We start from the raw sequence: 27,673 nt of genomic DNA, 5'->3' as shown, positions 1-27,673 counted from the left end.
GCTAATTCCTAAGAGGGTCTGCACTTTCAGTTATGACTGACTGTGAGTGGGGAAGATGAAGATTTTCTGTACCCAGCATACCTTGCGATGTGCTTAGGCAAATGAGGAGAGAGCCCCACCAATCCCTTGCCACTCCGCTGAAAGCTCCTCCTCTGCATAAAGAGAGCACTTTCACAAGGGAGCAGAGTGGCGCAGCGGAAGCGTGCTGGGCCCATAACCCAGAGGTCGATGGATCGAAACCATCCTCTGCTAATATTGCTTGATTTTTCATCCTAGGACTAATCTGTCATTTCCACCCTGCCAGCAAGGAAAAGCGCAGGCTTGTGCTAGCTATGTGAGAAAAGACTTCTCAACTATCTGTCTCTGCTGTAAATCAAGAGAGTGATCGTCAAAGGATCAACCCTATACTTTGAAAGTAAAGATACCCAATTAGAAGCATAAATGACAGGTGGGACCTTCACACGTTTTTCGGGGCATGCTTTGAATTTCATTCTTCCCTTTTTGTTCTGCTTTTATCAATCTCCTATGCATTTCATGGAATTTACTCCCTTTCTCTTCGCTGCTTTGCTTCCGATGCTGCCCATATGCTCATTTCCACTATTTGTACTGCTGCTTTCCATTTCTTCTCTTCTGCACAGCTTTGTCCTTGGTTTCAATCCCCAGTTCTTTACCCTCTGCAAGACAATTTCTACTGCTTTTCATGTTGGTATCCACACCAAATGCACCATTGGAACCGGTGCAAGATTGCCACTGCACTCGGCGTTGTAACATCTGGAACCTAGAGGACACACATCAGAGGGCGTTGGTGGTATAGTGGTGAGCATAGCTGCCTTCCAAGCAGTTGACCCGGGTTCGATTCCTGGCCAACGCAGTGCAAATATTTATATATTCTCCAAGCAGGATATATTTTAATGCAACATGTCACAAAACTGAAATATCAGAAACAGAATAATCAGCCGTTATATAAAAAAATAAACAAACACGTAGGTAGACATCTCGATCGCCTCATCTGCTACATTCATTGTCCCAATATATGCTATTTTCCATAAAGCACTCACCACTCACATGTGCTGATAATAAATATTTTGCTGGGGGCAGGCAAGGAAAGGGCTGAGCCCCGACCAGACATTATAACCCCAGCAACCCTATTTTAAAAAGCATTTCTAGGCGATATCTAGCCTCTGAAAATAATAGGCAAGATCCACCGATAAATCTGGCAAAAGTCCCCAAGATTTTGTGCATACTTGTGCTCTCACCTGAATGCAGCGCCACCTTGTAACCATCGGATGTAACTGCGGCTCAGAAAAATGTTTTATCAGAGGGCAAGTTGAGAGGACTCCAAGTGGCAGATTTCCACGGAAAGAGCCTCTCGCTGCAGCAGGAAGGTTGGATACTTCAAATTGGCATAGTTTCCTGTCCAGCGTCCTCTCACGTCCCGAACGCTCCCAAACGCTCAAAAGCCTCCCCTCAACGGGTAGATCTCTAGCTCCCAGGTAAAGCCAAATCCTGAGTATGCTAGTGCTAGGATCACAGAGAAAGGACAGGGACAGAGAGCTGCTGTCTTGGTAAAGGCCTGAAACGGCTAATTCCTAAGAGGGTCTGCACTTTCAGTTATGACTGACTGTGAGTGGGGAAGATGAAGATTTTCTGTACCCAGCATACCTTGCGATGTGCTTAGGCAAATGAGGAGAGAGCCCCTCCAATCCCTTGCCACTCCGCTGAAAGCTCCTCCTCTGCATAAAGAGAGCACTTTCACAAGGGAGCAGAGTGGCAAAGCGGAAGTGTGCTGGGCCCATAACCCAGAGGTCGATGGATCGAAACCATCCTCTGCTAATATTGCTTGATTTTTCTTCCTAGGACTAATCTGTCATTTCCACCCTGCCAGCAAGGAAAAGCGCAGGCTTGTGCTAGCTATGTGAGAAAAGACTTCTCAACTATCTGTCTCTGCTGTAAATCAAGAGAGTGATCGTCAAAGGATCAACCCTATACTTTGAAAGTAAAGATACCCAATTAGAAGCATAAATGACAGGTGGGACCTTCACACGTTTTTCGGGGCATGCTTTGAATTTCATTCTTCCCTTTTTGTTCTGCTTTTATCAATCTCCTATGCATTTCATGGAATTTACTCCCTTTCTCTTCGCTGCTTTGCTTCCGATGCTGCCCATATGCTCATTTCCACTATTTGTACTGCTGCTTTCCATTTCTTCTCTTCTGCACAGCTTTGTCCTTGGTTTCAATCCCCAGTTCTTTACCCTCTGCAAGACAATTTCTACTGCTTTTCATGTTGGTATCCACACCAAATGCACCATTGGAACCGGTGCAAGATTGCCACTGCACTCGGCGTTGTAACATCTGGAACCTAGAGGACACACATCAGAGGGCGTTGGTGGTATAGTGGTGAGCATAGCTGCATTCCAAGCAGTTGACCCGGGTTCGATTCCCGGCCAACGCAGTGCAAATATTTATATATTCTCCAAGCAGGATATATTTTAATGCAACATGTCACAAAACTGAAATATCAGAAACAGAATAATCAGCCGTTATATAAAAAAATAAACAAACACGTAGGTAGACATCTCGATCGCCTCATCTGCTACATTCATTGTCCCAATATATGCTATTTTCCATAAAGCACTCACCACTCACATGTGCTGATAATAAATATTTTGCTGGGGGCAGGCAATGAAAGGGCTGAGCCCCGACCAGACATTATAACCCCAGCAACCCTATTTTAAAAAGCATTTCTAGGCGATATCTAGCCTCTGAAAATAATAGGCAAGATCCACCGATAAATCTGGCAAAAGTCCCCAAGATTTTGTGCATACTTGTGCTCTCACCTGAATGCAGTGCCACCTTGTAACCATCGGATGTAACTGCGGCTCAGAAAAATGTTTTATCAGAGGGCAAGTTGAGAGGACTCCAAGTGGCAGATTTCCACGGAAAGAGCCTCTCGCTGCAGCAGGAAGGTTGGATACTTCAAATTGGCATAGTTTCCTGTCCAGCGTTCTCTCACGTCCCGAACGCTCCCAAACACTCAAAAGCCTCGCACCGGGCAAGCCCTCACCGTGTAGATCTCTGGCTCCCAGGTAAAGCCAAATCCTGAGTATGCTAGTGCTAGGATCACAGAGAAAGGACAGGGACAGAGAGCTGCTGTCTTGGTAAAGGCCTGAAACGGCTAATTCCTAAGAGGGTCTGCACTTTCAGTTATGACTGACTGTGAGTGGGGAAGATGAAGATTTTCTGTACCCAGCATACCTTGCGATGTGCTTAGGCAAATGAGGAGAGAGCCCCACCAATCCCTTGCCACTCCGCTGAAAGCTCCTCCTCTGCATAAAGAGAGCACTTTCACAAGGGAGCAGAGTGGCGCAGCGGAAGCGTGCTGGGCCCATAACCCAGAGGTCGATGGATCGAAACCATCCTCTGCTAATATTGCTTGATTTTTCTTCCTAGGACTAATCTGTCATTTCCACCCTGCCAGCAAGGAAAAGCGCAGGCTTGTGCTAGCTATGTGAGAAAAGACTTCTCAACTATCTGTCTCTGCTGTAAATCAAGAGAGTGATCGTCAAAGGATCAACCCTATACTTTGAAAGTAAAGATACCCAATTAGAAGCATAAATGACAGGTGGGACCTTCACACGTTTTTCGGGGCATGCTTTGAATTTCATTCTTCCCTTTTTGTTCTGCTTTTATCAATCTCCTATGCATTTCATGGAATTTACTCCCTTTCTCTTCGCTGCTTTGCTTCCGATGCTGCCCATATGCTCATTTCCACTATTTGTACTGCTGCTTTCCATTTCTTCTCTTCTGCACAGCTTTGTCCTTGGTTTCAATCCCCAGTTCTTTACCCTCTGCAAGACAATTTCTACTGCTTTTCATGTTGGTATCCACACCAAATGCACCATTGGAACCGGTGCAAGATTGCCACTGCACTCGGCGTTGTAACATCTGGAACCTAGAGGACACACATCAGAGGGCGTTGGTGGTATAGTGGTGAGCATAGCTGCCTTCCAAGCAGTTGACCCGGGTTCGATTCCTGGCCAACGCAGTGCAAATATTTATATATTCTCCAAGCAGGATATATTTTAATGCAACATGTCACAAAACTGAAATATCAGAAACAGAATAATCAGCCGTTATATAAAAAAATAAACAAACACGTAGGTAGACATCTCGATCGCCTCATCTGCTACATTCATTGTCCCAATATATGCTATTTTCCATAAAGCACTCACCACTCACATGTGCTGATAATAAATATTTTGCTGGGGGCAGGCAAGGAAAGGGCTGAGCCCCGACCAGACATTATAACCCCAGCAACCCTATTTTAAAAAGCATTTCTAGGCGATATCTAGCCTCTGAAAATAATAGGCAAGATCCACCGATAAATCTGGCAAAAGTCCCCAAGATTTTGTGCATACTTGTGCTCTCACCTGAATGCAGCGCCACCTTGTAACCATCGGATGTAACTGCGGCTCAGAAAAATGTTTTATCAGAGGGCAAGTTGAGAGGACTCCAAGTGGCAGATTTCCACGGAAAGAGCCTCTCGCTGCAGCAGGAAGGTTGGATACTTCAAATTGGCATAGTTTCCTGTCCAGCGTCCTCTCACGTCCCGAACGCTCCCAAACGCTCAAAAGCCTCCCCTCACCGGGTAGATCTCTAGCTCCCAGGTAAAGCCAAATCCTGAGTATGCTAGTGCTAGGATCACAGAGAAAGGACAGGGACAGAGAGCTGCTGTCTTGGTAAAGGCCTGAAACGGCTAATTCCTAAGAGGGTCTGCACTTTCAGTTATGACTGACTGTGAGTGGGGAAGATGAAGATTTTCTGTACCCAGCATACCTTGCGATGTGCTTAGGCAAATGAGGAGAGAGCCCCTCCAATCCCTTGCCACTCCGCTGAAAGCTCCTCCTCTGCATAAAGAGAGCACTTTCACAAGGGAGCAGAGTGGAGCAGCGGAAGTGTGCTGGGCCCATAACCCAGAGGTCGATGGATCGAAACCATCCTCTGCTAATATTGCTTGATTTTTCTTCCTAGGACTAATCTGTCATTTCCACCCTGCCAGCAAGGAAAAGCGCAGGCTTGTGCTAGCTATGTGAGAAAAGACTTCTCAACTATCTGTCTCTGCTGTAAATCAAGAGAGTGATCGTCAAAGGATCAACCCTATACTTTGAAAGTAAAGATACCCAATTAGAAGCATAAATGACAGGTGGGACCTTCACAAGTTTTTCGGGGCATGCTTTGAATTTCATTCTTCCCTTTTTGTTCTGCTTTTATCAATCTCCTATGCATTTCATGGAATTTACTCCCTTTCTCTTCGCTGCTTTGCTTCCGATGCTGCCCATATGCTCATTTCCACTATTTGTACTGCTGCTTTCCATTTCTTCTCTTCTGCACAGCTTTGTCCTTGGTTTCAATCCCCAGTTCTTTACCCTCTGCAAGACAATTTCTACTGCTTTTCATGTTGGAATCCACACCAAATGCACCATTGGAACGGGTGCAAGATTGCCACTGCACTCGGCGTTGTAACATCTGGAACCTAGAAGACACACATCAGAGGGCGTTGGTGGTATAGTGGTGAGCATAGCTGCCTTCCAAGCAGTTGACCCGGGTTCGATTCCCGGCCAACGCAGTGCAAATATTTATATATTCTCCAAGCAGGATATATTTTAATGCAACATGTCACAAAACTGAAATATCAGAAACAGAATAATCAGCCGTTATATAAAAAAACAAACAAACACGTAGGTAGACATCTCGATCGCCTCATCTGCTACATTCATTGTCCCAATATATGCTATTTTCCATAAAGCACTCACCACTCACATGTGCTGATAATAAATATTTTGCTGGGGGCAGGCAATGAAAGGGCTGAGCCCCGACCAGACATTATAACCCCAGCAACCCTATTTTAAAAAGCATTTCTAGGCGATATCTAGCCTCTGAAAATAATAGGCAAGATACACCGATAAATCTGGCAAAAGTCCCCAAGATTTTGTGCATACTTGTGCTCTCACCTGAATGCAGCGCCACCTTGTAACCATCGGATGTAACTGCGGCTCAGAAAAATGTTTTATCAGAGGGCAAGTTGAGAGGACTCCAAGTGGCAGATTTCCACGGAAAGAGCCTCTCGCTGCAGCAGGAAGGTTGGATACTTCAAATGCGCTCCCAAACACTCAAAAGCCTCACACCGGGCAAGCCCTCACCGGGTAGATCTCTGGCTCCCAGGTAAAGCCAAATCCTGAGTATGCTAGTGCTAGGATCACAGAGAAAGGACAGGGACAGAGAGCTGCTGTCTTGGTAAAGGCCTGAAACGGCTAATTCCTAAGAGGGTCTGCACTTTCAGTTATGACTGACTGTGAGTGGGGAAGATGAAGATTTTCTGTACCCAGCATACCTTGCGATGTGCTTAGGCAAATGAGGAGAGAGCCCCACCAATCCCTTGCCACTCCGCTGAAAGCTCCTCCTCTGCATAAAGAGAACACTTTCACAAGGGAGCAGAGTGGCGCAGCGGAAGCGTGCTGGGCCCATAACCCAGAGGTCGATGGATCGAAACCATCCTCTGCTAATATTGCTTGATTTTTCTTCCTAGGACTAATCTGTCATTTCCACCCTGCCAGCAAGGAAAAGCGCAGGCTTGTGCTAGCTATGTGAGAAAAGACTTCTTAACTATCTGTCTCTGCTGTAAATCAAGAGAGTGATCGTCAAAGGATCAACCCTACACTTTGAAAGTAAAGATACCCAATTAGAAGCATAAATGACAGGTGGGACCTTCACACGTTTTTCGGGGCATGCTTTGAATTTCATTCTTCCCTTTTTGTTCTGCTTTTATCAATCTCCTATGCATTTCATGGAATTTACTCCCTTTCTCTTCGCTGCTTTGCTTCCGATGCCGCCCATATGCTCATTTCCACTATTTGTACTGCTGCTTTCCATTTCTTCTCTTCTGCACAGCTTTGTCCTTGGTTTCAATACCCAGTTCTTTACCCTCTGCAAGACAATTTCTACTGCTTTTCATGTTGGTATCCACACCAAATGCACCATTGGAACCGGTGCAAGATTGCCACTGCACTCGGCGTTGTAACATCTGGAACCTAGAGGACACACATCAGAGGGTGTTGGTGGTATAGTGGTGAGCATAGCTGCCTTCCAAGCAATTGACCCGGGTTCGATTCCCGGCCAACGCAGTGCAAATATTTATATATTCTCCAAGCAGGATATATTTTAATGCAACATGTCACAAAACTGAAATATCAGAAACAGAATAATCAGCCGTTATATAAAAAAATAAACAAACACGTAGGTAGACATCTCGATCGCCTCATCTGCTACATTCATTGTCCCAATATATGCTATTTTCCATAAAGCACTCACCACTCACATGTGCTGATAATAAATATTTTGCTGGGGGCAGGCAATGAAAGGGCTGAGCCCTGACCAGACATTATAACCCCAGCAACCCTATTTTAAAAAGCATTTCTAGGCGATATCTAGCCTCTGAAAATAATAGGCAAGATCCACCGATAAATCTGGCAAAAGTCCCCAAGATTTTGTGCATACTTGTGCTCTCACCTGAATGCAGCGCCACCTTGTAACCATCGGATGTAACTGCGGCTCAGAAAAATGTTTTATCAGAGGGCAAGTTGAGAGGACTCCAAGTGGCAGATTTCCACGGAAAGAGCCTCTCGCTGCAGCAGGAAGGTTGGATACTTCAAATTGGCATAGTTTCCTGTCCAGCGTCCTCTCACGTCCCGAACGCTCCCAAACACTCAAAAGCCTCGCCCTCACCGGGTAGATCTCTGGCTCCCAGGTAAAGCCAAATCCTGAGTATGCTAGTGCTAGGATCACAGAGAAAGGACAGGGACAGAGAGCTGCTGTCTTGGTAAAGGCCTGAAACGGCTAATTCCTAAGAGGGTCTGCACTTTCAGTTATGACTGACTGTGAGTGGGGAAGATGAAGATTTTCTGTACCCAGCATACCTTGCGATGTGCTTAGGCAAATGAGGAGAGAGCCCCACCAATCCCTTGCCACTCCGCTGAAAGCTCCTCCTCTGCATAAAGAGAGCACTTTCACAAGGGAGCAGAGTGGCGCAGCGGAAGCGTGCTGGGCCCATAACCCAGAGGTCGATGGATTGAAACCATCCTCTGCTAATATTGCTTGATTTTTCTTCCTAGGACTAATCTGTCATTTCCACCCTGCCAGCAAGGAAAAGCGCAGGCTTGTGCTAGCTATGTGAGAAAAGACTTCTCAACTATCTGTCTCTGCTGTAAATCAAGAGAGTGATCGTCAAAGGATCAACCCTATACTTTGAAAGTAAAGATACCCAATTAGAAGCATAAATGACAGGTGGGACCTTCACACGTTTTTCGGGGCATGCTTTGAATTTCATTCTTCCCTTTTTGTTCTGCTTTTATCAATCTCCTATGCATTTCATGGAATTTACTCCCTTTCTCTTCGCTGCTTTGCTTCCGATGCTGCCCATATGCTCATTTCCACTATTTGTACTGCTGCTTTCCATTTCTTCTCTTCTGCACAGCTTTGTCCTTGGTTTCAATCCCCAGTTCTTTACCCTCTGCAAGACAATTTCTACTGCTTTTCATGTTGGTATCCACACCAAATGCACCATTGGAACCGGTGCAAGATTGCCACTGCACTCGGCGTTGTAACATCTGGAACCTAGAGGACACACATCAGAGGGCGTTGGTGGTATAGTGGTGAGCATAGCTGCCTTCCAAGCAGTTGACCCGGGTTCGATTCCCGGCCAACGCAGTGCAAATATTTATATATTCTCCAAGCAGGATATATTTTAATGCAACATGTCACAAAACTGAAATATCAGAAACAGAATAATCAGCCGTTATATAAAAAAATAAACAAACACGTAGGTAGACATCTCGATCGCCTCATCTGCTACATTCATTGTCCCAATATATGCTATTTTCCATAAAGCACTCACCACTCACATGTGCTGATAATAAATATTTTGCTGGGGGCAGGCAATGAAAGGGCTGAGCCCCGACCAGACATTATAACCCCAGCAACCCTATTTTAAAAAGCATTTCTAGGCGATATCTAGCCTCTGAAAATAATAGGCAAGATCCACCGATAAATCTGGCAAAAGTCCCCAAGATTTTGTGCATACTTGTGCTCTCACCTGAATGCAGCGCCACCTTGTAACCATCGGATGTAACTGCGGCTCAGAAAAATATTTTATCAGAGGGCAAGTTGAGAGGACTCCAAGTGGCAGATTTCCACGGAAAGAGCCTCTCGCTGCAGCAGGAAGGTTGGATACTTCAAATTGGCATAGTTTCCTGTCCAGCGTCCTCTGACGTCCCGAACGCTCCCAAACACTCAAAAGCCTCACACCGGGCAAGCCCTCACCGGGTAGATCTCTGGCTCCCAGGTAAAGCCAAATCCTGAGTATGCTAGTGCTAGGATCACAGAGAAAGGACAGGGACAGAGAGCTGCTGTCTTGGTAAAGGCCTGAAACGGCTAATTCCTAAGAGGATCCGCACTTTCAGTTATGACTGACTGTGAGTGGGGAAGATGAAGATTTTCTGTACCCAGCATACCTTGCGATGTGCTTAGGCAAATGAGGAGAGAGCCCCACCAATCCCTTGCCACTCCGCTGAAAGCTCCTCCTCTGCATAAAGAGAGCACTTTCACAAGGGAGCAGAGTGGCGCAGCGGAAGCGTGCTGGGCCCATAACCCAGAGGTCGATGGATCGAAACCATCCTCTGCTAATATTGCTTGATTTTTCTTCCTAGGACTAATCTGTCATTTCCACCCTGCCAGCAAGGAAAAGCGCAGGCTTGTGCTAGCTATGTGAGAAAAGACTTCTCAACTATCTGTCTCTGCTGTAAATCAAGAGAGTGATCGTCAAAGGATCAACCCTATACTTTGAAAGTAAAGATACCCAATTAGAAGCATAAATGACAGGTGGGACCTTCACACGTTTTTCGGGGCATGCTTTGAATTTCATTCTTCCCTTTTTGTTCTGCTTTTATCAATCTCCTATGCATTTCATGGAATTTACTCCCTTTCTCTTCGCTGCTTTGCTTCCGATGCTGCCCATATGCTCATTTCCACTATTTGTACTGCTGCTTTCCATTTCTTCTCTTCTGCACAGCTTTGTCCTTGGTTTCAATCCCCAGTTCTTTACCCTCTGCAAGACAATTTCTACTGCTTTTCATGTTGGTATCCACACCAAATGCACCATTGGAACCGGTGCAAGATTGCCACTGCACTCGGCGTTGTAACATCTGGAAGCTAGAGGACACACATCAGAAGGCGTTGGTGGTATAGTGGTGAGCATAGCTGCCTTCCAAGCAGTTGACCCGGGTTCGATTCCCGGCCAACGCAGTGCAAATATTTATATATTCTCCAAGCAGGATATATTTTAATGCAACATGTCACAAAACTGAAATATCAGAATAATCAGCCGTTATATAAAAAAATAAACAAACACGTAGGTAGACATCTCGATCGCCTCATCTGCTACATTCATTGTCCCAATATATGCTATTTTCCATAAAGCACTCACCACTCACATGTGCTGATAATAAATATTTTGCTGGGGGCAAGCAATGAAAGGGCTGAGCCCCGACCAGACATTATAACCCCAGCAACCCTATTTTAAAAAGCATTTCTAGGCGATATCTAGCCTCTGAAAATAATAGGCAAGATCCACCGATAAATCTGGCAAAAGTCCCCAAGATTTTGTGCATACTTGTGCTCTCACCTGAATGCAGCGCCACCTTGAAACCATCGGATGTAACTGCGGCTCAGAAAAATGTTTTATCAGAGGGCAAGTTGAGAGGACTCCAAGTGGCAGATTTCAACGGAAAGAGCCTCTCGCTGCAGCAGGAAGGTTGGATACTTCAAATTGGCATAGTTTCCTGTCCAGCGTCCTCTCACATCCCGAACGCTCCCAAACACTCAAAAGCCTCGCCCTCACCGGGTAGATCTCTGGCTCCCAGGTAAAGCCAAATCCTGAGTATGCTAGTGCTAGGATCACAGAGAAAGGACAGGGACAGAGAGCTGCTGTCTTGGTAAAGGCCTGAAACGGCTAATTCCTAAGAGGGTCTGCACTTTCAGTTATGACTGACTGTGAGTGGGGAAGATGAAGATTTTCTGTACCCAGCATACCTTGCGATGTGCTTAGGCAAATGAGGAGAGAGCCCCACCAATCCCTTGCCACTCCGCTGAAAGCTCCTCCTCTGCATAAAGAGAGCACTTTCACAAGGGAGCAGAGTGGCGCAGCGGAAGCGTGCTGGGCCCATAACCCAGAGGTCGATGGATCGAAACCATCCTCTGCTAATATTGCTTGATTTTTCTTCCTAGGACTAATCTGTCATTTCCACCCTGCCAGCAAGGAAAAGCGCAGGCTTGTGCTAGCTATGCGAGAAAAGACTTCTCAACTATCTGTCTCTGCTGTAATTCAAGAGAGTGATCGTCAAAGGATCAACCCTATACTTTGAAAGTAAAGATACCCAATTAGAAGCATAAATGACAGGTGGGACCTTCACACGTTTTTCGGGGCATGCTTTGAATTTCATTCTTCCCTTTTTGTTCTGCTTTTATCAATCTCCTATGCATTTCATGGAATTTACTCCCTTTCTCTTCGCTGCTTTGCTTCCGATGCTGCCCATATGCTCATTTCCACTATTTGTACTGCTGCTTTCCATTTCTTCTCTTCTGCACAGCTTTGTCCTTGGTTTCAATCCCCAGTTCTTTACCCTCTGCAAGACAATTTCTACTGCTTTTCATGTTGGTATCCACACCAAATGCACCATTGGAAACGGTGCAAGATTGCCACTGCACTCGGCGTTGTAACATCTGGAACCTAGAGGTCACACATCAGAGGGCGTTGGTGGTATATTGGTGAGCATAGCTGCCTTCCAAGCAGTTGACCCGGGTTTGATTCCCGGCCAACGCAGTGCAAATATTTATATATTCTCCAAGCAGGATATATTTTAATGCAACATGTCACAAAACTGAAATATCAGAATAATCAGCCGTTATATAAAAAAATAAACAAACACGTAGGTAGACATCTCGATCGCCTCTTCTGCTACATTCATTGTCCCAATATATGCTATTTTCCATAAAGCACTCACCACTCACATGTGCTGATAATAAATATTTTGCTGGGGGCAGGCAATGAAAGGGCTGAGCCCCGACCAGACATTATAACCCCAGCATCCCTATTTTAAAAAGCATTTCTAGGCGATATCTAGCCTCTGAAAATAATAGGCAAGATCCACCGATAAATCTGGCAAAAGTCCCCAAGATTTTGTGCATACTTGTGCTCTCACCTGAATGCAGCGCCACCTTGTAACCATCGGATGTAACTGCGGCTCAGAAAAATGTTTTATCAGAGGGCAAGTTGAGAGGACTCCAAGTGGCAGATTTCCACGGAAAGAGCCTCTCACTGCAGCAGGAAGGTTGGATACTTCAAATTGGCATAGTTTCCTGTCCAGCGTCCTCTCGCGTCCTCTCACGTCCCGAACGCTCCCAAACGCTCAAAAGCCTCGCCCTCACCGGGTAGATCTCTGGCTCCCAGGTAAAGCCAAATCCTGAGTATGCTAGTGCTAGGATCACAGAGAAAGGACAGGGACAGAGAGCTGCTGTCTTGGTAAAGGCCTGAAACGGCTAATTCCTAAGAGGGTCTGCACTTTCAGTTATGACTGACTGTGAGTGGGGAAGATGAAGATTTTCTGTACCCAGCATACCTTGCGATGTGCTTAGGCAAATGAGGAGAGAGCCCCACCAATCCCTTGCCACTCCGCTGAAAGCTCCTCCTCTGCATAAAGAGAACACTTTCACAAGGGAGCAGAGTGGCGCAGCGGAAGCGTGCTGGGCCCATAACCCAGAGGTCGATGGATCGAAACCATCCTCTGCTAATATTGCTTGATTTTTCTTCCTAGGACTAATCTGTCATTTCCACCCTGCCAGCAAGGAAAAGCGCAGGCTTGTGCTAGCTATGTGAGAAAAGACTTCTCAACTATCTGTCTCTGCTGTAAATCAAGAGAGTGATCGTCAAAGGATCAACCGTATACTTTGAAAGTAAAGATACCCAATTAGAAGCATAAATGACAGGTGGGACCTTCACACGTTTTTCGGGGCATGCTTTGAATTTCATTCTTCCCTTTTTGTTCTGCTTTTATCAATCTCCTATGCATTTCATGGAATTTACTCCCTTTCTCTTCGCTGCTTTGCTTCCGATGCTGCCCATATGCTCATTTCCACTATTTGTACTGCTGCTTTCCATTTCTTCTCTTCTGCACAGCTTTGTCCTTGGTTTCAATCCCCAGTTCTTTACCCTCTGCAAGACAATTTCTACTGCTTTTCATGTTGGTATCCACACCAAATGCACCATTGGAACCGGTGCAAGATTGCCACTGCACTCGGCGTTGTAACATCTGGAACCTAGAGGACACACATCAGAGGGCGTTGGTGGTATAGTGGTGAGCATAGCAGCCTTCCAAGCAGTTGACCCGGGTTCGATTCCCGGCCAACGCAGTGCAAATATTTATATATTCTCCAAGCAGGATATATTTTAATGCAACATGTCACAAAACTGAAATATCAGAAACAGAATAATCAGCCGTTATATAAAAAAATAAACAAACACGTAGGTAGACATCTCGATCGCCTCATCTGCTACATTCATTATCCCAATATATGCTATTTTCCATAAAGCACTCACCACTCACATGTGCTGATAATAAATATTTTGCTGGGGGCAGGCAATGAAAGGGCTGAGCCCCGACCAGACATTATAACCCCAGCAACCCTATTTTAAAAAGCATTTCTAGGCGATATCTAGCCTCTGAAAATAATAGGCAAGATCCACCGATAAATCTGGCAAAAGTCCCCAAGATTTTGTGCATACTTGTGCTCTCACCTGAATGCAGCGCCACCTTGTAACCATCGGATGTAACTGCGGCTCAGAAAAATGTTTTATCAGAGGGCAAGTTGAGAGGACTCCAAGTGGCAGATTTCCACGGAAAGAGCCTCTCGCTGCAGCAGGAAGGTTGGATACTTCAAATTGGCATAGTTTCCTGTCCAGCGTCCTCTCACGTCCCGAACGCTCCCAAACACTCAAAAGCCTCACACCGGGCAAGCCCTCACCGGGTAGATCTCTGGCTCCCAGGTAAAGCCAAATCCTGAGTATGCCAGTGCTAGGATCACAGAGAAAGGACAGGGACAGAGAGCTGCTGTCTTGGTAAAGGCCTGAAACGGCTAATTCCTAAAAGGGTCTGCACTTTCAGTTATGACTGACTGTGAGTGGGGAAGATGAAGATTTTCTGTACCCAGCATACCTTGCGATGTGCTTAGGCAAATGAGGAGAGAGCCCCACCAATCCCTTGCCACTCCGCTGAAAGCTCCTCCTCTGCATAAAGAGAGCACTTTCACAAGGGAGCAGAGTGGCGCAGCGGAAGCGTGCTGGGCCCATAACCCAGAGGTCGATGGATCGAAACCATCCTCTGCTAATATTGCTTGATTTTTCTTCCTAGGACTAATCTGTCATTTCCACCCTGCCAGCAAGGAAAAGCGCAGGCTTGTGCTAGCTATGTGAGAAAAGACTTCTCAACTATCTGTCTCTGCTGTAAATCAAGAGAGTGATCGTCAAAGGATCAACCCTATACTTTGAAAGTAAAGATACCCAATTAGAAGCATAAATGACAGGTGGGACCTTCACACGTTTTTCGGGGCATGCTTTGAATTTCATTCTTCCCTTTTTGTTCTGCTTTTATCAATCTCCTATGCATTTCATGGAATTTACTCCCTTTCTCTTCGCTGCTTTGCTTCCGATGCTGCCCATATGCTCATTTCCACTATTTGTACTGCTGCTTTCCATTTCTTCTCTTCTGCACAGCTTTGTCCTTGGTTTCAATCCCCAGTTCTTTACCCTCTGCAAGACAATTTCTACTGCTTTTCATGTTGGTATCCACACCAAATGCACCATTGGAACCGGTGCAAGATTGCCACTGCACTCGGCGTTGTAACATCTGGAACCTAGAGGACACACATCAGAGGGCGTTGGTGGTATAGTGGTGAGCATAGCTGCCTTCCAAGCAGTTGACCCGGGTTCGATTCCCGGCCAACGCAGTGCAAATATTTATATATTCTCCAAGCAGGATATATTTTAATGCAACATGTCACAAAACTGAAATATCAGAAACAGAATAATCAGCCGTTATATAAAAAAATAAACAAACACGTAGGTAGACATCTCGATCGCCTCATCTGCTACATTCATTATCCCAATATATGCTATTTTCCATAAAGCACTCACCACTCACATGTGCTGATAATAAATATTTTGCTGGGGGCAGGCAATGAAAGGGCTGAGCCCCGACCAGACATTATAACCCCAGCAACCCTATTTTAAAAAGCATTTCTAGGCGATATCTAGCCTCTGAAAATAATAGGCAAGATCCACCGATAAATCTGGCAAAAGTCCCCAAGATTTTGTGCATACTTGTGCTCTCACCTGAATGCAGCGCCACCTTGTAACCATCGGATGTAACTGCGGCTCAGAAAAATGTTTTATCAGAGGGCAAGTTGAGAGGACTCCAAGTGGCAGATTTCCACGGAAAGAGCCTCTCGCTGCAGCAGGAAGGTTGGATACTTCAAATTGGCATAGTTTCCTGTCCAGCGTCCTCTCACGTCCTGAACGCTCCCAAACACTCAAAAGCCTCGCCCTCACCGGGTAGATCTCTGGCTCCCAGGTAAAGCCAAATCCTGAGTATGCTAGTGCTAGGATCACAGAGAAAGGACAGGGACAGAGAGCTGCTGTCTTGGTAAAGGCCTGAAACGGCTAATTCCTAAGAGGGTCTGCACTTTCAGTTATGACTGACTGTGAGTGGGGAAGATAAAGATTTTCTGTACCCAGCATACCTTGCGATGTGCTTAGGCAAATGAGGAGAGAGCCCCACCAATCCCTTGCCACTCCGCTGAAAGCTCCTCCTCTGCATAAAGAGAGCACTTTCACAAGGGAGCAGAGTGGCGCAGCGGAAGCGTGCTGGGCCCATAACCCAGAGGTCGATGGATCGAAACCATTCTCTGCTAATATTGCTTGATTTTTCATCCTAGGACTAATCTGTCATTTCCACCCTGCCAGCAAGGAAAAGCGCAGGCTTGTGCTAGCTATGTGAGAAAAGACTTCTCAACTATCTGTCTCTGCTGTAAATCAAGAGAGTGATCGTCAAAGGATCAACCCTATACTTTGAAAGTAAAGATACCCAATTAGAAGCATAAATGACAGGTGGGACCTTCACACGTTTTTCGGGGCATGCTTTGCATTTCATTCTTCCCTTTTTGTTCTGCTTTTATCAATCTCCTATGCATTTCATGGAATTTACTCCCTTTCTCTTCGCTGCTTTGCTTCCGATGCTGCCCATATGCTCATTTCCACTATTTGTACTGCTGCTTTCCATTTCTTCTCTTCTGCACAGCTTTGTCCTTGGTTTCAATCCCCAGTTCTTTACCCTCTGCAAGACAATTTCTACTGCTTTTCATGTTGGTATCCACACCAAATGCACCATTGGAACCGGTGCAAGATTGCCACTGCACTCGGCGTTGTAACATCTGGAACCTAGAGGACACACATCAGAGGGCGTTGGTGGTATAGTGGTGAGCATAGCTGCCTTCCAAGCAGTTGACCCGGGTTCGATTCCTGGCCAACGCAGTGCAAATATTTATATATTCTCCAAGCAGGATATATTTTAATGCAACATGTCACAAAACTGAAATATCAGAAACAGAATAATCAGCCGTTATATAAAAAAATAAACAAACACGTAGGTAGACATCTCGATCACCTCATCTGCTACATTCATTGTCCCAATATATGCTATTTTCCATAAAGCACTCACCACTCACATGTGCTGATAATAAATATTTTGCTGGGGGCAGGCAAGGAAAGGGCTGAGCCCCGACCAGACATTATAACCCCAGCAACCCTATTTTAAAAAGCATTTCTAGGCGATATCTAGCCTCTGAAAATAATAGGCAAGATCCACCGATAAATCTGGCAAAAGTCCCCAAGATTTTGTGCATACTTGTGCTCTCACCTGAATGCAGCGCCACCTTGTAACCATCGGATGTAACTGCGGCTCAGAAAAATGTTTTATCAGAGGGCAAATTGAGAGGACTCCAAGTGGCAGATTTCCACGGAAAGAGCCTCTCGCTGCAGCAGGAAGGTTGGATACTTCAAATTGGCATAGTTTCCTGTCCAGCGTCCTCTCACGTCCCGAACGCTCGCAAACACTCAAAAGCCTCACACCGGGCAAGCCCTCACCGGGTAGATCTCTGGCTCCCAGGTAAAGCCAAATCCTGAGTATGCTAGTGCTAGGATCACAGAGAAAGGACAGGGACAGAGAGCTGCTGTCTTGGTAAAGGCCTGAAACGGCTAATTCCTAAAAGGGTCTGCACTTTCAGTTATGACTGACTGTGAGTGGGGAAGATGAAGATTTTCTGTACCCAGCATACCTTGCGATGTGCTTAGGCAAATGAGGAGAGAGCCCCACCAATCCCTTGCCACTCCGCTGAAAGCTCCTCCTCTGCATAAAGAGAGCACTTTCACAAGGGAGCAGAGTGGCGCAGCGGAAGCGTGCTGGGCCCATAACCCAGAGGTCGATGGATCGAAACCATCCTCTGCTAATATTGCTTGATTTTTCTTCCTAGGACTAATCTGTCATTTCCACCCTGCCAGCAAGGAAAAGCGCAGGCTTGTGCTAGCTATGTGAGAAAAGACTTCTCAACTATCTGTCTCTGCTGTAAATCAAGAGAGTGATCGTCAAAGGATCAACCCTATACTTTGAAAGTAAAGATACCCAATTAGAAGCATAAATGACAGGTGGGACCTTCACACGTTTTTCGGGGCATGCTTTGAATTTCATTCTTCCCTTTTTGTTCTGCTTTTATCAATCTCCTATGCATTTCATGGAATTTACTCCCTTTCTCTTCGCTGCTTTGCTTCCGATGCTGCCCATATGCTCATTTCCACTATTTGTACTGCTGCTTTCCATTTCTTCTCTTCTGCACAGCTTTGTCCTTGGTTTCAATCCCCAGTTCTTTACCCTCTGCAAGACAATTTCTACTGCTTTTCATGTTGGTATCCACACCAAATGCACCATTGGAACCGGTGCAAGATTGCCACTGCACTCGGCGTTGTAACATCTGGAACCTAGAGGACACACATCAGAGGGCGTTGGTGGTATAGTGGTGAGCATAGCTGCCTTCCAAGCAGTTGACCCGGGTTCGATTCCCGGCCAACGCAGTGCAAATATTTATATATTCTCCAAGCAGGATATATTTTAATGCAACATGTCACAAAACTGAAATATCAGAAACAGAATATTCAGCCGTTATATAAAAAAATAAACAAACACGTAGGTAGACATCTCGATCGCCTCATCTGCTACATTCATTATCCCAATATATGCTATTTTCCATAAAGCACTCACCACTCACATGTGCTGATAATAAATATTTTGCTGGGGGCAGGCAATGAAAGGGCTGAGCCCCGACCAGACATTATAACCCCAGCAACCCTATTTTAAAAAGCATTTCTAGGCGATATCTAGCCTCTGAAAATAATAGGCAAGATCCACCGATAAATCTGGCAAAAGTCCCCAAGATTTTGTGCATACTTGTGCTCTCACCTGAATGCAGCGCCACCTTGTAACCATCGGATGTAACTGCGGCTCAGAAAAATGTTTTATCAGAGGGCAAGTTGAGAGGACTCCAAGTGGCAGATTTCCACGGAAAGAGCCTCTCGCTGCAGCAGGAAGGTTGGATACTTCAAATTGGCATAGTTTCCTGTCCAGCGTCCTCTCACGTCCTGAACGCTCCCAAACACTCAAAAGCCTCACCCTCACCGGGTAGATCTCTGGCTCCCAGGTAAAGCCAAATCCTGAGTATGCTAGTGCTAGGATCACAGAGAAAGGACAGGGACAGAGAGCTGCTGTCTTGGTAAAGGCCTGAAACGGCTAATTCCTAAGAGGGTCTGCACTTTCAGTTATGACTGACTGTGAGTGGGGAAGATGAAGATTTTCTGTACCCAGCATACCTTGCGATGTGCTTAGGCAAATGAGGAGAGAGCCCCACCAATCCCTTGCCACTCCGCTGAAAGCTCCTCCTCTGCATAAAGAGAGCACTTTCACAAGGGAGCAGAGTGGCGCAGCGGAAGCGTGCTGGGCCCATAACCCAGAGGTCGATTGATCGAAACCATCCTCTGCTAATATTGCTTGATTTTTCTTCCTAGGACTAATCTGTCATTTCCACCCTGCCAGCAAGGAAAAGCGCAGGCTTGTGCTAGCTATGTGAGAAAAGACTTCTCAACTATCTGTCTCTGCTGTAAATCAAGAGAGTGATCGTCAAAGGATCAACCCTATACTTTGAAAGTAAAGATACCCAATTAGAAGCATAAATGACAGGTGGGACCTTCACACGTTTTTCGGGGCATGCTTTGAATTTCATTCTTCCCTTTTTGTTCTGCTTTTATCAATCTCCTATGCATTTCATGGAATTTACTCCCTTTCTCTTCGCTGCTTTGCTTCCGATGCTGCCCATATGCTCATTTCCACTATTTGTACTGCTGCTTTCCATTTCTTCTCTTCTGCACAGCTTTGTCCTTGGTTTCAATCCCCAGTTCTTTACCCTCTGCAAGACAATTTCTACTGCTTTTCATGTTGGTATCCACACCAAATGCACCATTGGAACCGGTGCAAGATTGCCACTGCACTCGGCGTTGTAACATCTGGAACCTAGAGGACACACATCAGAGGGCGTTGGTGGTATAGTGGTGAGCATAGCTGCCTTCCAAGCAGTTGACCCGGGTTCGATTCCCGGCCAACGCAGTGCAAATATTTATATATTCTCCAAGCAGGATATATTTTAATGCAACATGTCACAAAACTGAAACATCAGAAACAGAATAATCAGCCGTTATATAAAAAAATAAACAAACACGTAGGTAGACATCTCGATCGCCTCATCTGCTACATTCATTATCCCAATATATGCTATTTTCCATAAAGCACTCACCACTCACATGTGCTGATAATAAATATTTTGCTGGGGGCAGGCAATGAAAGGGCTGAGCCCCGACCAGACATTATAACCCCAGCAACCCTATTTTAAAAAGCATTTCTAGGCGATATCTAGCCTCTGAAAATAATAGGCAAGATCCACCGATAAATCTGGCAAAAGTCCCCAAGATTTTGTGCATACTTGTGCTCTCACCTGAATGCAGCGCCACCTTGTAACCATCGGATGTAACTGCGGCTCAGAAAAATGTTTTATCAGAGGGCAAGTTGAGAGGACTCCAAGTGGCAGATTTCCACGGAAAGAGCCTCTCGCTGCAGCAGGAAGGTTGGATACTTCAAATTGGCATAGTTTCCTGTCCAGCGTCCTCTCACGTCCCGAACGCTCCCAAACACTCAAAAGCCTCACACCGGGCAAGCCCTCACCGGGTAGATCTCTGGCTCCCAGGTAAAGCCAAATCCTGAGTATGCCAGTGCTAGGATCACAGAGAAAGGACAGGGACAGAGAGCTGCTGTCTTGGTAAAGGCCTGAAACGGCTAATTCCTAAAAGGGTCTGCACTTTCAGTTATGACTGACTGTGAGTGGGGAAGATGAAGATTTTCTGTACCCAGCATACCTTGCGATGTGCTTAGGCAAATGAGGAGAGAGCCCCACCAATCCCTTGCCACTCCGCTGAAAGCTCCTCCTCTGCATAAAGAGAGCACTTTCACAAGGGAGCAGAGTGGCGCAGCGGAAGCGTGCTGGGCCCATAACCCAGAGGTCGATGGATCGAAACCATCCTCTGCTAATATTGCTTGATTTTTCTTCCTAGGACTAATCTGTCATTTCCACCCTGCCAGCAAGGAAAAGCGCAGGCTTGTGCTAGCTATGTGAGAAAAGACTTCTCAACTATCTGTCTCTGCTGTAAATCAAGAGAGTGATCGTCAAAGGATCAACCCTATACTTTGAAAGTAAAGATACCCAATTAGAAGCATAAATGACAGGTGGGACCTTCACACGTTTTTCGGGGCATGCTTTGAATTTCATTCTTCCCTTTTTGTTCTGCTTTTATCAATCTCCTATGCATTTCATGGAATTTACTCCCTTTCTCTTCGCTGCTTTGCTTCCGATGCTGCCCATATGCTCATTTCCACTATTTGTACTGCTGCTTTCCATTTCTTCTCTTCTGCACAGCTTTGTCCTTGGTTTCAATCCCCAGTTCTTTACCCTCTGCAAGACAATTTCTACTGCTTTTCATGTTGGTATCCACACCAAATGCACCATTGGAACCGGTGCAAGATTGCCACTGCACTCGGCGTTGTAACATCTGGAACCTAGAGGACACACATCAGAGGGCGTTGGTGGTATAGTGGTGAGCATAGCTGCCTTCCAAGCAGTTGACCCGGGTTCGATTCCCGGCCAACGCAGTGCAAATATTTATATATTCTCCAAGCAGGATATATTTTAATGCAACATGTCACAAAACTGAAATATCAGAAACAGAATAATCAGCCGTTATATAAAAAAATAAACAAACACGTAGGTAGACATCTCGATCGCCTCATCTGCTACATTCATTATCCCAATATATGCTATTTTCCATAAAGCACTCACCACTCACATGTGCTGATAATAAATATTTTGCTGGGGGCAGGCAATGAAAGGGCTGAGCCCCGACCAGACATTATAACCCCAGCAACCCTATTTTAAAAAGCATTTCTAGGCGATATCTAGCCTCTGAAAATAATAGGCAAGATCCACCGATAAATCTGGCAAAAGTCCCCAAGATTTTGTGCATACTTGTGCTCTCACCTGAATGCAGCGCCACCTTGTAACCATCGGATGTAACTGCGGCTCAGAAAAATGTTTTATCAGAGGGCAAGTTGAGAGGACTCCAAGTGGCAGATTTCCACGGAAAGAGCCTCTCGCTGCAGCAGGAAGGTTGGATACTTCAAATTGGCATAGTTTCCTGTCCAGCGTCCTCTCACGTCCTGAACGCTCCCAAACACTCAAAAGCCTCGCCCTCACCGGGTAGATCTCTGGCTCCCAGGTAAAGCCAAATCCTGAGTATGCTAGTGCTAGGATCACAGAGAAAGGACAGGGACAGAGAGCTGCTGTCTTGGTAAAGGCCTGAAACGGCTAATTCCTAAGAGGGTCTGCACTTTCAGTTATGACTGACTGTGAGTGGGGAAGATAAAGATTTTCTGTACCCAGCATACCTTGCGATGTGCTTAGGCAAATGAGGAGAGAGCCCCACCAATCCCTTGCCACTCCGCTGAAAGCTCCTCCTCTGCATAAAGAGAGCACTTTCACAAGGGAGCAGAGTGGCGCAGCGGAAGCGTGCTGGGCCCATAACCCAGAGGTCGATGGATCGAAACCATTCTCTGCTAATATTGCTTGATTTTTCATCCTAGGACTAATCTGTCATTTCCACCCTGCCAGCAAGGAAAAGCGCAGGCTTGTGCTAGCTATGTGAGAAAAGACTTCTCAACTATCTGTCTCTGCTGTAAATCAAGAGAGTGATCGTCAAAGGATCAACCCTATACTTTGAAAGTAAAGATACCCAATTAGAAGCATAAATGACAGGTGGGACCTTCACACGTTTTTCGGGGCATGCTTTGCATTTCATTCTTCCCTTTTTGTTCTGCTTTTATCAATCTCCTATGCATTTCATGGAATTTACTCCCTTTCTCTTCGCTGCTTTGCTTCCGATGCTGCCCATATGCTCATTTCCACTATTTGTACTGCTGCTTTCCATTTCTTCTCTTCTGCACAGCTTTGTCCTTGGTTTCAATCCCCAGTTCTTTACCCTCTGCAAGACAATTTCTACTGCTTTTCATGTTGGTATCCACACCAAATGCACCATTGGAACCGGTGCAAGATTGCCACTGCACTCGGCGTTGTAACATCTGGAACCTAGAGGACACACATCAGAGGGCGTTGGTGGTATAGTGGTGAGCATAGCTGCCTTCCAAGCAGTTGACCCGGGTTCGATTCCTGGCCAACGCAGTGCAAATATTTATATATTCTCCAAGCAGGATATATTTTAATGCAACATGTCACAAAACTGAAATATCAGAAACAGAATAATCAGCCGTTATATAAAAAAATAAACAAACACGTAGGTAGACATCTCGATCACCTCATCTGCTACATTCATTGTCCCAATATATGCTATTTTCCATAAAGCACTCACCACTCACATGTGCTGATAATAAATATTTTGCTGGGGGCAGGCAAGGAAAGGGCTGAGCCCCGACCAGACATTATAACCCCAGCAACCCTATTTTAAAAAGCATTTCTAGGCGATATCTAGCCTCTGAAAATAATAGGCAAGATCCACCGATAAATCTGGCAAAAGTCCCCAAGATTTTGTGCATACTTGTGCTCTCACCTGAATGCAGCGCCACCTTGTAACCATCGGATGTAACTGCGGCTCAGAAAAATGTTTTATCAGAGGGCAAATTGAGAGGACTCCAAGTGGCAGATTTCCACGGAAAGAGCCTCTCGCTGCAGCAGGAAGGTTGGATACTTCAAATTGGCATAGTTTCCTGTCCAGCGTCCTCTCACGTCCCGAACGCTCCCAAACACTCAAAAGCCTCGCCCTCACCGGGTAGATCTCTGGCTCCCAGGTAAAGCCAAATCCTGAGTATGCTAGTGCTAGGATCACAGAGAAAGGACAGGGACAGAGAGCTGCTGTCTTGGTAAAGGCCTGAAACGGCTAATTCCTAAGAGGGTCTGCACTTTCAGTTATGACTGACTGTGAGTGGGGAAGATGAAGATTTTCTGTACCCAGCATACCTTGCGATGTGCTTAGGCAAATGAGGAGAGAGCCCCACCAATCCCTTGCCACTCCGCTGAAAGCTCCTCCTCTGCATAAAGAGAGCACTTTCACAAGGGAGCAGAGTGGCGCAGCGGAAGCGTGCTGGGCCCATAACCCAGAGGTCGATGGATCGAAACCATCCTCTGCTAATATTGCTTGATTTTTCTTCCTAGGACTAATCTGTCATTTCCACCCTGCCAGCAAGGAAAAGCGCAGGCTTGTGCTAGCTATGTGAGAAAAGACTTCTCAACTATCTGTCTCTGCTGTAAATCAAGAGAGTGATCGTCAAAGGATCAACCCTATACTTTGAAAGTAAAGATACCCAATTAGAAGCATAAATGACAGGTGGGACCTTCACACGTTTTTCGGGGCATGCTTTGAATTTCATTCTTCCCTTTTTGTTCTGCTTTTATCAATCTCCTATGCATTTCATGGAATTTACTCCCTTTCTCTTCGCTGCTTTGCTTCCGATGCTGCCCATATGCTCATTTCCACTATTTGTACTGCTGCTTTCCATTTCTTCTCTTCTGCACAGCTTTGTCCTTGGTTTCAATCCCCAGTTCTTTACCCTCTGCAAGACAATTTCTACTGCTTTTCATGTTGGTATCCACACCAAATGCACCATTGGAACCGGTGCAAGATTGCCACTGCACTCGGCGTTGTAACATCTGGAACCTAGAGGACACACATCAGAGGGCGTTGGTGGTATAGTGGTGAGCATAGCTGCCTTCCAAGCAGTTGACCCGGGTTCGATTCCCGGCCAACGCAGTGCAAATATTTATATATTCTCCAAGCAGGATATATTTTAATGCAACATGTCACAAAACTGAAATATCAGAAACAGAATAATCAGCCGTTATATAAAAAAATAAACAAACACGTAGGTAGACATCTCGATCGCCTCATCTGCTACATTCATTGTCCCAATATATGCTATTTTCCATAAAGCACTCACCACTCACATGTGCTGATAATAAATATTTTGCTGGGGGCAGGCAATGAAAGGGCTGAGCCCCGACCAGACATTATAACCCCAGCAACCCTATTTTAAAAAGCATTTCTAGGCGATATCTAGCCTCTGAAAATAATAGGCAAGATCCACCGATAAATCTGGCAAAAGTCCCCAAGATTTTGTGCATACTTGTGCTCTCACCTGAATGCAGCGCCACCTTGTAACCATCGGATGTAACTGCGGCTCAGAAAAATGTTTTATCAGAGGGCAAGTTGAGAGGACTCCAAGTGGCAGATTTCCACGGAAAGAGCCTCTCGCTGCAGCAGGAAGGTTGGATACTTCAAATTGGCATAGTTTCCTGTCCAGCGTCCTCTCACGTCCCGAACGCTCCCAAACAATCAAAAGCCTTGCACCGGGCAAGCCCTCACCGTGTAGATCTCTGGCTCCCAGGTAAAGCCAAATCCTGAGTATGCTAGTGCTAGGATCACAGAGAAAGGACAGGGACAGAGAGCTGCTGTCTTGGTAAAGGCCTGAAACGGCTAATTCCTAAGAGGGTCTGCACTTTCAGTTATGACTGACTGTGAGTGGGGAAGATGAAGATTTTCTGTACCCAGCATACCTTGCGATGTGCTTAGGCAAATGAGGAGAGAGCCCCACCAATCCCTTGCCACTCCGCTGAAAGCTCCTCCTCTGCATAAAGAGAGCACTTTCACAAGGGAGCAGAGTGGCGCAGCGGAAGCGTGCTGGGCCCATAACCCAGAAGTCGATGGATCGAAACCATCCTCTGCTAATATTGCTTTATTTTTCTTCCTAGGACTAATCTGTCATTTCCACCCTGCCAGCAAGGAAAAGCGCAGGCTTGTGCTAGCTATGTGAGAAAAGACTTCTCAACTATCTGTCTCTGCTGTAAATCAAGAGAGTGATCGTCAAAGGATCAACCCTATACTTTGAAAGTAAAGATACCCAATTAGAAGCATAAATGACAGGTGGGACCTTCACACGTTTTTCGGGGCATGCTTTGAATTTCATTCTTCCCTTTTTGTTCTGCTTTTATCAATCTCCTATGCATTTCATGGAATTTACTCCCTTTCTCTTCGCTGCTTTGCTTCCGATGCTGCCCATATGCTCATTTCCACTATTTGTACTGCTGCTTTCCATTTCTTCTCTTCTGCACAGCTTTGTCCTTGGTTTCAATCCCCAGTTCTTTACCCTCTGCAAGACAATTTCTACTGCTTTTCATGTTGGAATCCACACCAAATGCACCATTGGAACGGGTGCAAGATTGCCACTGCACTCGGCGTTGTAACATCTGGAACCTAGAAGACACACATCAGAGGGCGTTGGTGGTATAGTGGTGAGCATAGCTGCCTTCCAAGCAGTTGACCCGGGTTCGATTCCCGGCCAACGCAGTGCAAATATTTATATATTCTCCAAGCAGGATATATTTTAATGCAACATGTCACAAAACTGAAATATCAGAATAATCAGCCGTTATATAAAAAAATAAACAAACACGTAGGTAGACATCTCGATCGCCTCATCTGCTACATTCATTGTCCCAATATATGCTATTTTCCATAAAGCACTCACCACTCACATGTGCTGATAATAAATATTTTGCTGGGGGCAGGCAATGAAAGGGCTGAGCCCCGACCAGACATTATAACCCCAGCAACCCTATTTTAAAAAGCATTTCTAGGCGATATCTAGCCTCTGAAAATAATAGGCAAGATCCACCGATAAATCTGGCAAAAGTCCCCAAGATTTTGTGCATACTTGTGCTCTCACCTGAATGCAGCGCCACCTTGTAACCATCGGATGTAACTTCGGCTCAGAAAAATGTTTTATCAGAGGGCAAGTTGAGAGGACTCCAAGTGGCAGATTTCCACGGAAAGAGCCTCTCGCTGCAGCAGGAAGGTTGGATACTTCAAATTGGCATAGTTTCCTGTCCAGCGTCCTCTCACGTCCCGAACGCTCCCAAACACTCAAAAGCCTCACACCGGGTAAGCCCTCACCGGGTAGATCTCTGGCTCCCAGGTAAAGCCAAATCCTGAGTATGCTAGTGCTAGGATCACAGAGAAAGGACAGGGACAGAGAGCTGCTGTCTTGGTAAAGGCCTGAAACGGCTAATTCCTAAGAGGGTCTGCACTTTCAGTTATGACTGACTGTGAGTGGGGAAGATGAAGATTTTCTGTACCCAGCATACCTTGCGATGTGCTTAGGCAAATGAGGAGAGAGCCCCACCAATCCCTTGCCACTCCGCTGAAAGCTCCTCCTCTGCATAAAGAGAGCACTTTCACAAGGGAGCAGAGTGGCGCAGCGGAAGCGTGCTGGGCCCATAACCCAGAGGTCGATGGATCGAAACCATCCTCTGCTAATATTGCTTGCTTTTTCTTCCTAGGACGAATCTGTCATTTCCACCCTGCCAGCAAGGAAAAGCGCAGGCTTGTGCTAGCTATGTGAGAAAAGACTTCTCAACTATCTGTCTCTGCTGTAAATCAAGAGAGTGATCGTCAAAGGATCAACCCTATACTTTGAAAGTAAAGATACCCAATTAGAAGCATAAATGACAGGTGGGACCTTCACACGTTTTTCGGGGCATGCTTTGAATTTCATTCTTCCCTTTTTGTTCTGCTTTTATCAATCTCCTATGCATTTCATGGAATTTACTCCCTTTCTCTTCGCTGCTTTGCTTCCGATGCTGCCCATATGCTCATTTCCACTATTTGTACTGCTGCTTTCCATTTCTTCTCTTCTGCACAGCTTTGTCCTTGGTTTCAATCCCCAGTTCTTTACCCTCTGCAAGACAATTTCTACTGCTTTTCATGTTGGTATCCACACCAAATGCACCATTGGAACCGGTG

At 45.7% G+C, this 27,673-nt stretch overlaps 9 non-coding genes across 9 annotated transcripts; all 9 read left to right on the top strand.

Moving 5' to 3' along the window:
• Nucleotides 1–5,554: 5,554 nt before the first annotated feature.
• Nucleotides 5,555–5,626, top strand: TRNAG-UCC (transfer RNA glycine (anticodon UCC)). Its single transcript has one exon. It is a non-coding gene; the product is annotated as a tRNA-Gly (tRNA).
• Nucleotides 5,627–8,691: 3,065 nt separating this feature from the next.
• TRNAG-UCC (transfer RNA glycine (anticodon UCC)) lies at nt 8,692–8,763 on the top strand. The gene has a single exon. It is a non-coding gene; the product is annotated as a tRNA-Gly (tRNA).
• Nucleotides 8,764–10,284: 1,521 nt separating this feature from the next.
• Nucleotides 10,285–10,356, top strand: TRNAG-UCC (transfer RNA glycine (anticodon UCC)). Its single transcript has one exon. It is a non-coding gene; the product is annotated as a tRNA-Gly (tRNA).
• Nucleotides 10,357–15,039: 4,683 nt separating this feature from the next.
• Nucleotides 15,040–15,111, top strand: TRNAG-UCC (transfer RNA glycine (anticodon UCC)). Its single transcript has one exon. It is a non-coding gene; the product is annotated as a tRNA-Gly (tRNA).
• Nucleotides 15,112–18,214: 3,103 nt separating this feature from the next.
• TRNAG-UCC (transfer RNA glycine (anticodon UCC)) lies at nt 18,215–18,286 on the top strand. Its single transcript has one exon. It is a non-coding gene; the product is annotated as a tRNA-Gly (tRNA).
• Nucleotides 18,287–19,796: 1,510 nt separating this feature from the next.
• TRNAG-UCC (transfer RNA glycine (anticodon UCC)) lies at nt 19,797–19,868 on the top strand. Its single transcript has one exon. It is a non-coding gene; the product is annotated as a tRNA-Gly (tRNA).
• A 1,521-nt stretch (nt 19,869–21,389) lies between these two features.
• TRNAG-UCC (transfer RNA glycine (anticodon UCC)) lies at nt 21,390–21,461 on the top strand. The gene has a single exon. It is a non-coding gene; the product is annotated as a tRNA-Gly (tRNA).
• Nucleotides 21,462–24,553: 3,092 nt separating this feature from the next.
• On the top strand, nt 24,554–24,625 carry TRNAG-UCC (transfer RNA glycine (anticodon UCC)). The gene has a single exon. It is a non-coding gene; the product is annotated as a tRNA-Gly (tRNA).
• A 1,521-nt stretch (nt 24,626–26,146) lies between these two features.
• TRNAG-UCC (transfer RNA glycine (anticodon UCC)) lies at nt 26,147–26,218 on the top strand. Its single transcript has one exon. It is a non-coding gene; the product is annotated as a tRNA-Gly (tRNA).
• The last annotated feature ends 1,455 nt before the right edge of the window (nt 26,219–27,673 follow it).

Source organism: Triturus cristatus, chromosome 11 (assembly GCF_964204655.1).
Source record: "Triturus cristatus chromosome 11, aTriCri1.1, whole genome shotgun sequence".
NCBI classification, from domain to species: Eukaryota; Metazoa; Chordata; class Amphibia; order Caudata; family Salamandridae; genus Triturus; species Triturus cristatus.
The sequence above is the reverse complement of the archived record's forward strand: the minus strand, read 5'-3'. Positions and strand labels throughout refer to the sequence as shown.